The sequence below is a fragment of the Solanum dulcamara genome, chromosome 3 (assembly GCF_947179165.1).
Source record: "Solanum dulcamara chromosome 3, daSolDulc1.2, whole genome shotgun sequence".
NCBI lineage: Eukaryota > Viridiplantae > Streptophyta > Magnoliopsida > Solanales > Solanaceae > Solanum > Solanum dulcamara.
This window is the reverse complement of record NC_077239.1, coordinates 36,213,595-36,228,359: the sequence shown is the minus strand read 5'-3', so window position 1 is coordinate 36,228,359 and position 14,765 is coordinate 36,213,595. Positions and strand designations below refer to the sequence as shown.

At 40.3% G+C, this 14,765-nt stretch overlaps 1 pseudogene; it reads right to left on the bottom strand.

The window, feature by feature from the left end:
- Positions 1–14,123: 14,123 nt before the first annotated feature.
- LOC129883912 (5S ribosomal RNA) lies at positions 14,124–14,243 on the bottom strand (annotated as a pseudogene).
- Positions 14,244–14,765: the final 522 nt, after the last annotated feature.

Genomic DNA, 14,765 nt, shown 5'->3' with positions numbered 1-14,765 from the left:
TGATTAAGACAAGACTATGAGGGATAAAGAATTGTGACGGATCTGAAGTGTTAAGAAGACAGCTACGAATTGAGAGTATAGTATGATGAAAAAGTAATAAGATAAGGCCCCTACTACAATGAAGTTAATATGGTTTTAAGGAGGATTAGAGGAGATCCTGAAGAACATGAAAAAGGTAAAAGCTCAAAAGGCATAACGAGGTTAAGATACGTGACTCCACCTTGATGATTAGTGAGATCCTACAAGGAGAGGGTATGTCGATTTGCAGAACAACTGCTGAATTACGAGATTATTAGAAGAATAAGCGGTGTCCACTGGTGAAGCTTGAAACACGAGCCATTAAAGTATAAGTAAACTCGAGTGAGGAATTGGCACCAATTATGAGCCCTCACTAATTACTGGTTGGGATAAATGGAATGTGGCTTTGAGTGCACTACTACATTGCGGATACTACTCGAGTATCAATCATTAGATTCGATTCGATTCGAGATATTCCAAATACTAAAGCACCCTACAGTTGTGCTAGGGTTTCCTATAAAGGCAACCTAACGTATGGAAGATTTAACAGAACACGTAGATATGGTGCAGCACATTAAATATGTTGAGGTGGAATCCTTCGTGTGTGAATAGCTGAAATAAACGGAGGATGACATGGGTACACCCTAAAAGGGGGGAAGTGGACAAGAGAAGTACAAGCGTAAGATAAAATTGACTGACGCTACCGTATGTAAATGGGAACGCTTAAACTTCAAACGAGACCCCGGAGGGGATGGACGCGATCATACCCGCACTAATGCACTGGATTCCGTCAAAACTCCGAAGTTAAGCGTTCTTGGAAGAGAATAGCACTGAGATGGGTGACCCCCTGGGAAGTGAGAAAGAGAACGAAACAAGTATGACAAAATGAAATTATAAAGGCGTGTTAGTACAACGACACATATAGAACAGAGTAAGCCAAAAGCAGAAAAGAGTATGACTGTAATATAGCGCACTTCGTGAAGATGGTACAAGAATACTTGTGCAACTTAGGAACATTGGCATACTAAGAGTAAGATCAAGTGAGTACTCGATATACAGAAATCAGTAATGGAAATGTGATTGCCATATTTAGAATCTATTCAGGAAAAGTGTAAGATGGTTCGAGGCAGAACTATTCAGATATAATTGGGATTAAGGACAAGAGCCATAGTGGAGCCCTGACCTCAACTAAAGGAGGTAAGCCACTAGTATAGCAACGCTAAGGAATTTTCTAGACTGCTCTAAGTCTGTACACACATTTATGTAAGGAGTACAATATGATGTATGGTAAGAAAACTGGAGAGAAGATCTGAGTAAAAAAGAAAGATAGCATACCTAAGGTATTATAAGTTGGATTAAGAGGAGTTGTACAATAGCTTAAGTTAAAAGAAGCATCAACAGTCTGATAGCCTATCTCAGGGAATGGAAACCCCGACTCGGAGGTGGAAAGCAGTTAATATGTATTATAGTACGAGCTGACCTCGCATTCTAAGGAACTGGGAGTTCATATGGGCTATGGTAGATGGGCTGATAGAATCAACCTGTTCCCCTCCAGTTAGGAAGGCATATTCAGCTGAGGGTTCTGCGAAATGACATAGTAGGGAAACAATAATATTTCAAGGAGTTCCCATACCTATTATCTCGTACGGGGAAGTTCAACGTACGGATAATCGCTGGAAATCATTCCGGTAAGGATTGGGAACACAGGTGAATTTTAGTACAGTATTTTGCCCTTCGACTTATGGATAGGCCAGAGGGGATCCAGTAAATTATTGATGAGGTAAAGCTTAGTCTGGGACAAGCTATCGATTAGAAACCTAGAGTCAGTAGGAAGGGGATACATTGATCCTTCTCAGGTCATATGTAAAATGGATAAAGCTGCCTATGAGTAGGATCTACCGTCTGATTTGAAACAATGCATTCAGTTTTAACAGATCAATGCTCCGCAAGAATGTAAATGACGCTCCCAAAATATTTCCCGTGGTGGAGGTCTACGTAACAGGGAGTTATCCTATGAGGGGCAACCTATTTCCATCCGGGATCAACAGATTAAACGGGTTGCTAACTAAGGACATAGCTTCCGTCAACGTACTGTGGTGGAATAAGAATCGTGATGACATAAACTGGGAGGTTGAAAAGGATATGAAACACAAGTGTCCATACCTATTCCCGATGTCTACAGATAGCCCCAGTCTTGGAACTCGTATATTAATTACTTGGATGAAAAATGTATGTCATTCCAGTAGAAAGGCATCTCCCAATGATCCGTATAAAGTCTTAAGGAAAGTTTTATTCAACATTCGGGGACGAATGTTCTAAAGGGGGGAAGGATGTTACACCCCACACTCTTGAGATCGGAACGTCTTCTTAAGTTCCTTATACACTATCATGTGAGCCGGACAAGCTACGACACTATCAAACAACTCTAAGGAAAGAAGATTGTGATACCTCGCGAGAAGGGAGGTTAGAGATAGAGTCATAAGAATCCGGAAAGAGTTGGAGGCTAAGAAATGAGTCGTAGGACTTGATTTACCTACGTAAGACACTAAGTTAAGAGTCTTATACACTTAAGTTGCTTAAGGATATATCAAGCTTACGTAGTACGGATTACATAGGCTCTTAAAGTGAGACGAAATTACGAACCCGCGAGGAAGGGAAAAAGACGACGCGTGGCAGCCAATGGAGGAGCAACACGTGGAAGCACCTCAAGCAAGAAGGTGATGCACCTACTTAGGGTCAAGTAGGTGATGCAGCTGCTTGGGGGAGGTGGACCCCGCTGCCACATGGCAGCCCCTAATTGGCAGCATGACACGTGGCCAATCATGGCTTGACACGTGTCATCCTTAGGGGATGACACGTGTCACCCCTTGGTACAACCCATATAAGTGATATGTATCTCAAACTTCAGCTTGTTCATCAAAATTTCCAGCAGCAATGTGAACAAAAAAAACCTAAAGCTAAGGAAAGAAAATTGCGACGGCTTTGGGAGAAAAATAGGTAAGTCCCATTTTCGTTCCGTAAATTAATTATATAGCATATACCACGATGATATGAAAGTATTAGTATTATAAAATTAGAGTTCGTTGCAGCCAAAAAACGGACAGCAAGCTACCACGACGGTTCAGCACGTTTAAAAAAATTCCGAGGCACAATTTTGGCTAGTTTTAGCCAATTTCGGCAAAGGTAAGTTCTTCCCCTATAATTTTAAGTTTATGAGGTTAAATTAGGGTGTATTACCCACCTTATGGGCTGCTGTAAGTTGAGTAAAAGGTTTGAAAAGTTCAGCATTCGGAATAAACTAAATTGGAGTCGCTAGAAGTGAATTATTGTCGAAATAAGGTGTTGTGCGCATGGGGGCTGCTGCTGGCTGTGTTGTGGTGTGTTGCAGGTTCTAAAAGTTCTATAAACGAAGTGGGGGAGATTCTGGTTGCAGCTACACGACCCTCCGCTTTGCAATTAAAGGATTCGCGAAAGAAAGATTAAAAACTCTAGTTTTGGTATCTTAGTTTCGAGTGAATTGTTGGGGGTTTATATTGTGTAATTTTGGTCGTAATATGTATATGTATGGGCTGCTGGTTGCATTTTTGGTTGGCTGCAGGTTCTAAGGACATGGTTGAAAATTCGGATAGGGCACATTATAAGGGAGGTGCTGCCCGATTTTCGTTAACGCCTTAACTAGTTAAGGAACTAGTCAAGAAGGCGAGCGAAGGGATGAATGTTATGAATACTCACGGGTAGTCAAAGTTGCTGAAAAGTCTAAGGTTGTTAATACTTGAATTACTTCCAGGTTAAATAGGTTTCGAGGACAACGACGTGGACGTGATTAAGAGAAGTCCATACGAGGTATGTGAAGCTTTCCTTTGGCGTGTTTTTGGAATAGATATGTAGAGGTATTCTTCTTTTCTTTTGGCATGTCTTAGATATAAGCTATAAATGATATGTATATGATATTTGGGATTCAATCCATTTGTAAAGCCCTGAGTATGAGTCGAGACTCTCATTTACTTCTGGATATTAGAACTTCTGCAATAGCTGAGTTATTGCCTTTAAGTCTTTTATGTAATGAAAATTAGTACATGTAAGGCCCATTTCTCCTTTCCTTTGGAATGGATTGATTTTAAGTGAAATGGTATATGATATAGGTTTAGAGGTAATTCCATTTACGAGCTCTGAGTGTAACTTGTGACTTGTAATCACTCCTGAACATTAAGAGTCTGAAAGTAGTCAAACTACTATTCTCAAGCCTTCTATATAATGAATAGTAAGTGGAGGTACCAACTCCTCTCTTTTTAAAGGCTCTGAAATGGTAAATACATCTAATTGCATAAGTTGAGTCTTTAACTACATAACTGTGTCTCTGATTGCATAATTGTGTCTCTGATTGCATAATCGTGTCTTTGATTGCATAAACCATGTTTCTGATTGCATAAGCTAGGTGGCATTGTCTTGATTCATGTCTTTGATTCCTGAGGCCCAATTGATGTAACTCCTAATGACATCTAAAGGGAACTTCGGATAAGTACCTTCCTAGTCTTCAGGTGACGATTCACTTGAGTGTTTCATTGAGTCTCAGAGGGTGACTTAGTTGCATATAGTTTTCATTACTCTACTCGTGCATGCTGTAACCCTTCTTTCTTCGCGTCCCACGATGGGCCGGATATTAATCAGGTGCAGCTTTACTACTTCTTTCACCGCGTCCTAGGCCGGATGTGTATAGTTCCACGCACGAGGAGATGATGCTGTACGTGAGGTGTGATATATGTTATATGTTATGACGATACAATTATTCACCGAGTCCCAGGCCGGCTGCAATATGATAGTATATGTGGCAAAATAAGGGAGGCACCACCGAGTCCCTCCTTAGAGGACCGGGTACGTATGTATATTATGATGGTACGCTATAGACATACACCACTCCATTCACCGAGTCCCTCACTAAAGGGCCGAATACTTTATGTAGGCATGCATATAAGATTAGAGTGATACATTGTGACCCCGAGTCCCATAGTGAACCGGGTATAATATGATAACATACATGAAAAGATGATACCGTATACGATGATATGATGAAATGAAATGCATGATGATATGATGATATGTGATTATGAAGAAGTGATTATAACACCGAGTTCACCAGAGGACCGGGCACAGTATATGATGATGTATATGATTACATGTTCTAAAGTGCAGGTACATTAATTTGTTAATTGTTATACTTGTCCCCTGCATCCCTATTTCAGTTATGGTCTCAGTTACGATGTGTTATGCTTTACATACTCAGTACATATATCGTACTGACCCCCCTTTTCTCGGGGGGCTGCATTTCATGCCCGCAGGTACAGATGGTCTTATTGGAGATCCGCTAGCTTAGGGTTTCCACTCAGCTATGTTGAATGTGCTCTGCTGTTCCGGAGCCTTACTATTGATGCTGGTCACTGATGTATATGTTTATTTATTCAGGGGTACGGCGGGGGCCCTGTCCCGCCATATGGTACAGTTATTACTCTTAGAGGTCTGTAGACATGTGTTTGTGGGATATTTGTAAGTTTGTTTCAGTTGCGCTCATACGACGTATTGCAAATGTTTTTGTGGTGTGGCAGCCTCGTCGGCTCTCATGCCCTGTCCTATTATGATACAGGTGCATGATGCTATAGGCTTTGAAAAAAAAAGTTTTTGACCCATTAGGGTTCGTGTATGGTATCACATCACACACGGTTCAACTTAAGGGTAGCTAATAGATACGCATAAGGGGCTACGCGGTTGGATCGTGACAATTTTGAGGTTAAGCGTGCTGGGGCGAGAGTAATACTGGGATGGGTGACCTTTCTGGGAAGTCTTTGTGTCGCTTTTCATTGTAATCCTGGGGCACTCAATTTAGCTCCAGATTTACATTAGCATTGTCTCGCGAGTCTTTATGTTTTGTCCTGTCCTTTCGTCTGTTATCTTGCATCCAGTATCGGTGTAGACCTTTAGCTCCACTATCCTCTATTCACTTTGTGTGCTCCTCATTTTCTACCACAAGAGGCTTTCTATTCCTTTTTCTGTGGTTATTTATCTATCGCAACATCACTTGCGACTAACTCTATAATCAACATTTTGTCATTTGGTCTAGCATGCTATCATTATCCTTCGTAATGTCTCTGAAGTTGGTTGATATCCTTTCATGGTTACACTCTTTTATTTTTATACGCAACCGCCTTCTAGTGTTATGTTGTTCAGGGTCTCATCACAAACTTCTTAACGTTGCCTTATGTAGCATTCTGGCTTCCATCCAATTATTGGTAGCTTCCGGACCTTTCTAACTTGGCTCAGCAAGATATCTTATTGAAGTTTTGACGTCTATCTCACATATATTGCTATATCAATTGCCTCCTCCTACCTTTGCCATTTTCTCATTAACTTCCCCCTTTTAGAGGGTACTCGTACTTTTATTTGCTTGTACCTTACTCTATGTCTCTTTGTCCAGTCTCAATTTTACCCAATCTCCTCCTCCAATCTACTTGGTACTGCATCATGTCTCCATCTATCTTTATATTTTATAATCGGACTATCCACGTACGGAGCCTTGGCTAAATTACAAAGTGATGAGAACCTTTCCATATTTAATGTGATGTCTTGTCTACTAATCGGTACTTGAATAATGTGACCCAAGGAACAACTCATCCAAGGCCACCTTCTACTTTTCCCTTCCCAGAATTACTTCGCACCTGTAGTCGTTCCAACTCCAATTAGGCAGTTCTAGTATTCCGACGATAACTATTTAAGGTTTTCTTGAAGTAGTAGCTTTATCCCAACCTATATCCTTTGCTTCTTGGGGCGAATAGAAGTTGCACCATTTGTTCCTTAAGTTTTCCATCCTCGTCCCTTAAGGGTTCCACTATTTCTGGGGCGACATTGTGTATACGCGTCATTATTTTGTATCTTAAGCCCCATGCTCTTACTGTGGTCTCAACACAGGCCTTTAACTTAGTCAACGCGTACTAAGTGTGTCTTACTAGTGGTTCCCCTTTGTCCCTGCATACTCGTATCACACTGTTCAATTCATACTTACATATCCCCCTTTTAATTTGTATTCGTGTTCAGTTCCTGACATCTCTTTGAGGTGCTTCTGTTTGAAGCTCTTTCCCCAATTAGTTGGTGAAGAACTATAAACTATTATTGTAAACCATTTTCCAACCATTGTTGGAAGAAACCAAAATCTCTTAAACATCACAGTACTTCTATTAATACATGACCTACCTGGTCCCCTTCCAAGTTTATCCTCGAGTTATGAACAACTCATCTAATTTACAATAGGAGTCGGGGGTTTGGTATTTTCAAAAATGAGTGAAGCTCAATTACTGGACATCTTATCTTTCAACCTCAGCTTCTCTTTTTTTTAACAACATAGTTACAGCTGGAGATACTGTGGTCTGAACTATACTGCTCAGACAAACTTTTGTTTCCTTGAAATAAATTTCCCCAAGTAAAAAGGGTATCCCTTATCGATGACATAAAAAGTATCTCTTACAACTTTAACTTAGCATCCAATATGTACCCTGTATCAATTTCCAAGACATGTTATAAGCTATGTTTTACTCTCTTTTTCTTGTTCTGGGAAAAATTCGGCAGGGTTTCTTCTACATTTCTTACTTATCCTAAAACCTGCATGCAGAAAATACCAACAATGTCTCACAGGGCCAACATATATATATATATATACATATCATATCACAGCCGCATAGGGCTTTCAATGTCATCTCATATCGCAGCCACACAGGACTTTCAACGTCAACAATAATATAAAAATACTGGACTTACCTCATATGTCCAACTTCAAATTGCATCTATTGCACTTTCTGTCTGCTTTCCTTTCAGGTTTCAACTTTACATTTCAATAGTACTTCAATACCTTACCCGACGGATATCTTCCATGGCTTTACTTTACTTACCTGCATGCTTCGTAACTTTCCATGTCATCAATTACTTCCTTCTGTTGGTATCGTCCTTCTGTTAAGATCCAACATTAGTATAAGGAATTTTCCTATGACTCGGATCTAAAGCACGATCTCAGATGTAGAAGAAAGGTAACATCCTAAATGTCCTATAGCTTACTGTTTATAGATGTGGCGTGTAACACATCGATAACCAAGACTCTACTAGACACAGTCTGTAAATAATCTAAGGAAGAACTGCTTTGATACCACTTCTGTTACGACCCAACCCCGTAGGCCATGACTGGGGTCCGACCTGGACCCCTCGTATACCCAATTATCAACTGTGGTCAAATTGAACTGTAAATAAAACAATATTATATAATAGAGCCCCATTGGACGATAACATTTTCATAAACCTGTAGCCCTTTTCCTTTGTATCACAACATGATAGGGCACACAAGCCGACAAGGCTGACATAACATAATAACATATATCATATATCAAGTAGACCCAGCTGAATCAAACTGACATACACAACCCACATATACATGTCTGCAGACCTCTAAAAATATTAACGACAACACAGGGCCCCCGCCGTACCCCTGAATAGACCAAATAATTTTATACATCAATGGTTCGTATCCAAAACTAGGCTCCGATATAATGGAGCCTCTTCCAATTGAGCTGAATGGAATCTTGAGCTGACGGACTCCCAAAACTTATATCGGTACCTACGGGTATGAAACGTAGCCCCCCAAAGAAAGGGGGGTCAGTACGACATATGTACTGAGTATGTAAAACATAACATGATACAACTGGAAGAATATCTGAAGTAGAGAAGCAGGGGATAAAATGTAAAATCAGAAACCGGTACTTGGAAAAGAAAATCATGCATGCTCAAATTTTCAATATAGCCAGCCCTATCAGGGATCCAGTGAATCATATTTGTAGTATCAGTATCAGGCCCCGTGCCATCGTCACCTTATTACAACATATCATCATAGTATCAGTATCAGGCCCCAGGCCATCGTCACCTTATTACAACACATCATCATAGTATCAGTATTAGGCCCTAGGAAATTGTCACCTTATTATAACACATCATAATCATATATATACATACGGATACTGGCCCTCTAGCGAGGGACTCGGTGAACAATGCAGTGAATTGCACGAATCTGACAACCGGACCGGGACTCGGAGAAGAAGTGTTACAGTATACACGAGTAGAGTAGTGAGAAAAAAAACACAGTTTAAATCATTATCTGAGACTCAATGAAGTCATCAAGTGAACCATCACCTGGGGATCAGGGCAGAAGGTATCTGATGGATACTCTCTAACTGTCACTAAGAACTACGTAAAAAGAAGTTTTTGGAAATCTTAGACATATACCAATGTGAAATATCTTATAGCAGTCCGAGCATTGGTTATCTCAGAGCATTTCTTTTTTTACAAACAAAAGGTTAGTCGAATCAATTATTATACAGTCATATAGAAGACTCGAAGATAACAGCTTACTACTTTAAAGTTTAATCATTCAGAAGTGAGTGAGGGTCCTGAAGTCATATTCAGAACCTGGGAATGGAATTACCCCCAAAGCTCATATCATATCCTTCTTACATCTAAGACATGCCAAATGAGAAAAGATAGGCTTTACATACCTATACCAAAACATACCAAGAGAAGCTTCACATACCTCTTATGGACTCCCCTTAATCTTGTTCACGTCGTTGTACTCGAAACCTATTTAACACAAAATTAATGCAAGTGTTAACAACCTTAGACTTTTCAGCAACTTAGACTACCCACGAGTATTCATAACATTCATCCCTTCGCTCGCCTTCTTGACTAGTTCCTTAACTAGTTAAGGCGTTAACGAAAATTGGGCAGCACCTCTCCTATAATGTGCCATCCAAATTTCCAATTAGATACCTAAAAACTAAAGCCAGCCAACAAAAACAACCTGAAAAATATGTTTATGCAATTCACACCAACAATATACAACATAAACTCCAAACTACTCGCTCAAAAATATGATATCAAAATAGGGTTTCTAGTTTCCATTTTGCAAAACCTTTAACCGTACCAAGCGGGGGTCGTGTGGCTGCAAACATAAGCTCCCCCACCTCATTTAGAGAATATTTATACCCTGAAACAACAAGACACACCCCTTCAGCATCACCTCACAAGAACAATACTTTATTTCGATGACAATTCAACTATAGCGACTCCAATTTAGTTTATTTCGAACGTTGAATATTTCCACGACTTTATTACACTTACAGCAGCCTAAAAGGTGTATAATATACTCTATAACAAGACCATAAAGTCCAAATTTAAAGTACAAACCTTACCTTACACGAAATTGGCCAAAAGTAGCCAAAATTGTGCCTCGAAACTTTTCTAGCGCGACTTGTACGCCGTGGCTGCTTGCTGTCCAATTTTTGCTGCACCAAGCCATGATTTTATACTACTAATACCTCTATATCATCGTGGTATACTCTATATAATTAATTTAAGGAGCAAAATTGGGACTTACCTATTTTTTCCCCTTGGCCGCCCTCTTTTTCTATCTAGTTTAGGATTTTTGGTTCCTTTGTTTGCTGCTGGAGTTTGTGAATACAAACTGAAAATATTTCATGATAAACATGTATATTGGTTGTCCTAGGAGGTAACACGTATCATCCCCTAAGGGGGACACATGTCCAGCCCCTATTGGGCCACCGTATCTATGCAGGCAAGGACAGTCTACCACGTGGCAGTGGGGCCCACCTTCCCCAAGCAGGTGGGTCACCTGCCTGCTTGAGGTGCTGCCATGTGTAACCCTCCTAGGCTGCCAAGTGTCACTTTTTTTCCTTCCTCGTGGGTTCGTAACCTCGTCTTATTTTAAGAGCCTGTGTAATCCATGCTACGCAAGCTTGGTACATACTCCAATAGCTTAAGTATGTAAGACTTCCAAGTTAGTAGTTTACGTAGGTAAATCGAGTCCTACGACTCATTACTTGACTTCCAATTCCTTTTGGATTCTTATGACTCCATCTCCAACCTTCTCTACTATGCGGTATCACATTCCCCCTTCCTTAGAGTCCTTTGATAGTGTCGTAGCATATCCGGCTCACATGATAATGTCTAAGGAACTTAGGAGACATTCCGAGTTTAAAAGTGTAGGGTGTAACAGGGATGGATGTATTTAAGAACATAGGAGACATTCCGGCCCACAGGTACAAATACTTACTTTGGAGATCCGCCAGCTTAGGACTCGTACTCAACTATGTCGGAAGTGCTCCACTATTCCAGAGCCTAGCTTTTGGTGCGGATCGTATAATGTATATAGTTGTTTATTCAGGGGTACGGTGGGGGCCCTGTCTCACTATATATCACTATTTATAGTCTTAGAGGCCTGTAGACATATGTAGGTGGGTTGTTTATGAGTTTTATTCAGTTTGACTATATGACATATTATAAATGTTATTTGGTTAAGGTATCCTTGTCGGCCCTTACATGACATGGTGCAAATGAAAGAGGCTATATGCAGAAGAATTTGCTATCATCCTCTGGGGTGACAATTTGGCACCAGATATCCGGAGGTGTGAAAGAGCTCAATTCGATGGAATTGTTTGATCTTAAAGGGGATCTTCTATAAGTTCAAATTTCATATTTAAGCAAAGGTCTCGGCGTCCCCGACCTTCCCGCTGCTAAGGGAGAGCAAGAAAGAAAATCAAATGATTGTTTTTTAACCAGCGCCCGTTCTTTGGTCAAAGACTTGGTTGGATGCGGGATCTACTCCACGAGGAGCGGTACGGAGGTAGATGATATCATCATCTTGTGTATAGTTCTTATAGCTAAGATTTATGTATACGGTTGTCTAGGTCGGACCCCATCACGGCCTACGGATTTGGGTCATAACAAAAGTGGTATTAGAGCAGTCCTTTCTCGTAATATTTAAAGACCGTGTCTAGTAGAGTATTGTTTATTGGTGTGTTGTGTGCCACATCTATAAACAAGAGGCTACAGAGCATTTAGGATGTCACTGTCTTTCATATCTAAGATCGTACGATAGATCCTAGCCATAGGACATGAAATTCCTTTTTCTAACCTTTGGTTTCAGCTGAAGAACGATATCGACAGAAGAAAATGACAGATAATATTTGAAGCTACCCAGTATACAGGTAAGTAATGGTGTAAAGGAGGCATGTTGGATAAGGTAAGAAGATTGAAATATTATTGAAATGTAAAGTCGAAGATTGAAGGGAAAAGTAGACAAGAAAGTGTAACGGGTGTAGTTGAAGGTGGACATATGAGGTAAGTCCATTATTTTATATTGTTATTGATATTGGGCACCTTGTGTGGCGGTGATATGAATATATATATATGTTGGACCTATGAGGCATTGTTGGTATTTTTTGAGTGCAAGTTTGGGATAGTAAGGAATATAGAGGAAACTTTGCCGAATTGTTTTTGAAATAAAAAGAGAATGAGATATAAGGTTGTAGTATATCTTGGGAGATTGTATCCACGGTCCGACTAAACTAGGAGTACAACTGACTTTGGTAAATAAGTAAATTGCGGTAGGGGTGGTAATTAGAAGGTTGATACTGATATAGTGAGAAGAATGGTGATGGATATGAACATCCTAAGAATGCCTACGAGGTATTAAGGATGAGAATGACGAGGAAGGATAAGGGGGTTAAGTACGCTTGCTCCACTAGGTGGAATTAGTCCATAGTAAAGATCGTGGTTAAAGGTTAAGAAATATTACCCTCTGGGATCGACCATGAGCAGAATATAGTGTGAATATAATGAGGATCACCATGGAAGTACATAGGGCCTAGTAACGAAGTAACTAAAGAATGTGATTTTGAGTAAGATTAGGAGTCAGCATCAAGTACACGATAGGGATGAAAGTGCATGAAGCAGAAAAGGGTATTGTGTATATGTACCTCCACCGTGGAAAATAGTAAGACCCCTCAAAGATAAGGTAGGTAGCTCTACAAGACCACTGATGCATTGCGAGTCCATTAAGAGGAACATGTGGTATTCACTAGGATAAAGATAGTGTTACAGCAAAGCTAGAAACACGTGTCATCAGAGTATAAGTGCCCCCGAATAGAGAATCGGACACAATTATAAGAACTAGTGACATACTGATTGGGATGAAAGAAATCTGTCTTCGACTAAGGTACTACATTAGTTATATGACTCGAGTACACTTGTACTAGATTGTGTACTATTTATCGTGAATTCTAAGCACCCCATGGTTGTGTTAAGCTTTCTTACAGGGGCAACCTAAAGTATAAATGAGTTAACAGAAGGTATAGACATGGTGCAGTATGTCAAATATGTTGGAATAGAATCATATGCATATGAATAGTTGAAAATAAATAGAGGATGACATGGGTACGGCCTAAAGGGGGGAAGTGGACGAGAGAAATACACGCGTGAGATGAAATCAATTGACACTATCACATGTTGACAGGAACGCTTAAATTTTAAGTGAGATCCCATATTGGCACAAGTTAGCAGGAGCTCGAGGCCAATAATAAATAGATAGGAGCCGCGGTATCTGAGACTGTGCGAAGAATCATTAGTAGAACTCTAAGGGATGGGTGCCTACCACAAGAAGTGAATACGATAAGAGAGTAGGACTGAGCAAACTAAGGACCGTGTAAAGGGTAGAAGGGCCGTGTTTGGGTAAAGATGAAGATATGGAAACAACATCATTGGCCGCTGATATGGTGATATACAAGTAGAAAGGAGAAAGAATAGAAAATCTCCATATCAGCATTGGTGCAAGCAAGTTCTAGTGTAAAGTCGATATGTAAAGCAAGATGGGCCGGGAAACAAAAAGATTATGTCTATCTTGTAGGTTGTATGAGAATGGTTATGGAACCTATGGATATGTATATATTGAGTACAGGGTCAAGTGAGAAGTACACGAGAAAAGGAGCTAGGATGTTTAAGATGTGTTACAGGGAGATGTCAAGATGGGTTGGACCAAATTACCGAGATGGGGTGAGTACTAAGGGAAAAATATGACCTAGCCATAGTTAAACCAATGATCTATCCCAACGTCGAGAGTAAGACAGGGGCGGAGAGGGCAATGCAAAGCATGAAGACTAATAAGAAGATGCTAAGGTAAATCATGGGCTAGGTTGAGTGCCTTTGCACATTATTTCAAGGATTGCAATGGAATGTGACTTGAGGACTTCCCGGGGGGGTTACCCATCCTAGTACTACTCTCACCCAAGCACATTTAACTTCAAAATTCTGGTGGGATCCGGTGCGTTAGTGCTGCTATCATCGCATGCGATGGAAGAATCTGAACTAGCGGTGAAGTAACGACATGAGATTATATACCTAGAGTGTTATAAGTTACATTAAGGGAATTATAAAAGGTCTTAAGCAAAGAAAGCAAGATTAGCTGATTACTAACAGATGGCGCACTTGTATGCCACAGTTCTTCAACATAACACCCGTTAATGATAGGTAAATCATGGAACGGCTATATAGGTTATTATGTGAGAGGACTTCAGCACAACTTGGTAGCCAACTCTGATGGGCAAGAAAAAAAACCCCAAAAGGCGAGGGTACCAGTTGATTTTATCTAAATAAGGCAAGAAGTAATATACAAGGTCGAAGATTCCACAACACGACCTTGGCTACAAGACTTACTTTGCACTCCTTAGACAGATAATTCTATATGGAATGTTATCCGCATATTAATAAGATTAGCCCATGTTCCTCCAATCAAAGACTACTTGCCCAGCCAAGATGGTCTGAAATTATAGGTCAAACGGGTGGTAGGACCTTACGGAGTTCCCATAGCTATT